At 43.9% G+C, this 3,235-nt stretch overlaps 1 pseudogene; it reads left to right on the plus strand.

The window, feature by feature from the left end:
• Nucleotides 1–2,534: 2,534 nt before the first annotated feature.
• LOC129476850 (uncharacterized) lies at nt 2,535–2,659 on the plus strand (annotated as a pseudogene).
• Nucleotides 2,660–3,235: the final 576 nt, after the last annotated feature.

Raw genomic sequence — 3,235 nt, forward strand, 5'->3', positions numbered from 1 at the left:
TCAAAGGGTTGTTTAAGCCCAGCAGCTCAAGAACAGCCTGAGCAACATAGTGGGAGCTTTCAGGGAAGTGTGGAGGGAGAGGCACGAGCGGGAACTGGGGCTGCCCTGCGGGGCTTGCGGGCAACCGGGAGTTCCGAGTGGGCGTGGGCTTGGCGGGATCTGCACTGGGAGCAGCCGGTCGGCCCTGCCGGCCTGGGCAATGAGGGGCTTTAGCACCCAGGCCAGCGGCTGCGGAGGGTGTACTGGGTCCCCCAGCAGTGCCAGCCCACTGGCGCTGCACTGGATTTCTCGCCAGGCATTAGCTGCCTCCCTGCGCGGCAGGCCTCGGAACTGCAGCCCGCCATGCCAGAGCCTTCCCTTGCCTCTGTGGGCTCCTGTGCAGCCCCAGCCTCCCAGACGAGCGCCACCCCCTGCTCTATGGGGCCCAGTCCCATCGACCACCCCAGGGCTGAGGAGTGCAAGCACATGGCGCGGGACTGGCAGGCAGCTCCACAGCTCCACCTGCAGCCCCGGTGCAGAATCCACGGGGTGAAGCCAGCTGGGCTCCTGAGTGGTGGAGATGTGGAGAACCTTTATGTCTAGCTCAGGGATTGTAAATACACCAATCAGCACCCTGTGTCTAGCTCAGGGTCTGTGAATGCACCAATCTACTTACTACACTCTGTATCTAACTGCTCTGGTGGCGCCTTGGAGAACCTTAATGTCTAGCTCAAGGATTGTAAATACACCAGTTGGCACTCTGTATCTAGCTCAAGGTTTGTAAACACAGCAATCAGCACCCTGTGTCTAGCTCAGGGTTTGTGAGTGCACCAATCGACACTCTGTATCTAGCTGCTTTGGTGGGGCCTTGGAGAACCTTTGTGTCCATACTCTAACTGATCTGATGGGGACATGGAGAACCTTTATGTCTAGCTCAGGGATTGTAAATGCACCAATCAGTGCCCTGTCAAAACAGACCACTGGGCTCTACCAATCAGCAGGATGTGGGTGGCGCCAGATAAGAGAATAAAAGCAGGCTGCCCTAGCCAGCAGTGGCAACCCAGTCGGGTCCCCTTCCACGTTGTGGAAGCTTTGTTCTTTCGCTCTTTGTAGTATAACTTGCTACTGCTCACTCTTTGGGTCCACAATGCTTTTATGAGCTGTAACACTCACCACGAAGGTCTGCAGCTTCACTCCTGAAGCCAGTGAGACCACGAGCCCACCAGGAGGAAGAAACAACTCCAGATGCGCTGCCTTAAGAGCTGTAACACTCACCACGAAGGTCTGCAGCTTCACTCCTGAGCCAGCGAGACCATGAACCCATCAGAAGGAAGAAACTCTGAACACATGTGAACATCAGACGGAACAAACTCCAGACATGCCACCTTTAGAACTCTAATATTCACCGTGAGGGTCCGCAGCTTCATTCTTGAAGTCAGTTAGACCAAGAACCCACCAATTCCAGACACAGTGGCACATGCCTATAGTCTCAGATACTTGGGGACCCTAGGTAGGATAATTTGATCCTGGGAGGCCAAGTTTGCAGTGAGCCATGATCACTGAATCTGAAATTGTACTCACTAATTGCATAGGATGAAACTCCTAGCTCTAATTTCTAATTTGCTTGCACAGAGAACTACAGGCATATAAAATTCTAGGATATAGGCGATGGTTGAGAAAAGAGCTAATATACTATTTTAACATTTTAATGCTTTCAGGCCATAAGCACTGCACTCCAGAGTGAGATGCTGTCTCAAATAAAATATAAATAAATAAAAATGAAACAAATAATTAAATAAAATTTATTCACTGTGACCAACAAGTTTTTGGAGGCTATCTTTGGTACCATTCTACAGCTCTACCCAATGACCAGATTTGTTATTCATCTATAGCAATACATGTCTAGATGAAAATCTAAAAATGAAAGCTTTGCACTATGACATTTTTAACACCACCAAAAATCTTACTTCTGCTCTATGCAACCTACATAATACTAAAATGGCAAATAGTAATTTGCTCTTGAGTTTTTTAATATCAGATGTTTTGTCATTTATTCAAATAAAAATATGCAATCTATTGTAATGTTTGCAAACAATGAAACAGCTTGCTTATGACCTGAAAGCATTAAAATGTTAAAGTAGTATATTAGCTCTTTTCTCAAATATGGCCTAAATCCTAGAATTTTATATTCCTGTAGTTATGTGTGCAAGCAAATTAGAAATTAGAGCTAGGAGTTTTATCCTGGAAAATTAGTGAGTATAATTTTGGATGGCACTTCTCCTTAAAAACAGGATTCTATATCCAGAAAACAGAATATGAATCTCTCTTGGTAAAATTAATCACATTCCATCATTTATATGAATATCATGAGACTATTTTCTTTTTCCTTCTGGGATGAGGCAAAAGCATACTTAGTAAGTTCAAATCATTTTTTTCCAATATATGATTTGTTATAATGGCACATAGTTTCTCAAGTGTAAATATATATTTTTAGAATCTTAATAATGCTAAAATCATCTGATATTTTGTTATACTGCTACAATAAATGGAAAATAATCGCTTCTTGGCCTTTTGGCTAAGATCAAGTGTATAAATGGAAAATATACTTTTCAAAATACAATTTTATTTGCTTGTTTTGAATTATTTATTCTATTTGTATGAGTTCGCCAGAACTACCACAACAAAATACCACACACTGGGCAGCTTAAACAGTAGAAATATATTTCTTATAGTACTGGAGGCTGTTAAGTATAATCTCAATGTGTCAGAGGGTTGGTTCCTACTGAAGTCTCTCTCCTTGGCTTGTGGACACTATCTTCTCCTCATGTCCTCACATGTTTGTCCCTATGTGAGTCTCTGTGTCCTAATCTCCTATTCTTATGAGGACACAAGTCTTACTGGATTGGGGTCCATTTTAATGACTTCATTCTGACATAATTATCTCAAAAGTTCCTGTCTCCAAACACAGTCACATTCTCAGGTAAAGGCAGGTTAGAGACCTCAAGTTATAATTTTGGGGACATATAATTGAGCCCATGATATTACTTAAGCAGAGAGCTGTGTTGGTTGCCTCCTCTCTCCTCAGTTCCCATCACTAAATCACCTTGTTCCTCTATAGAGAAACTGAGATACCTTAGGCTGATTGGAGCACTTCCAGGATGTATGCCTCTGGGATGGGAGACAGATGGAAACTCTTTAGTGATTAGATCTCCTCCTGTGAGATGAATCAGTTCTTCAGTTGGAAAGAAGTAATAAC

The sequence above is a fragment of the Symphalangus syndactylus genome, chromosome Y, assembly GCF_028878055.3.
Source record: "Symphalangus syndactylus isolate Jambi chromosome Y, NHGRI_mSymSyn1-v2.1_pri, whole genome shotgun sequence".
Classification (NCBI taxonomy): domain Eukaryota; kingdom Metazoa; phylum Chordata; class Mammalia; order Primates; family Hylobatidae; genus Symphalangus; species Symphalangus syndactylus.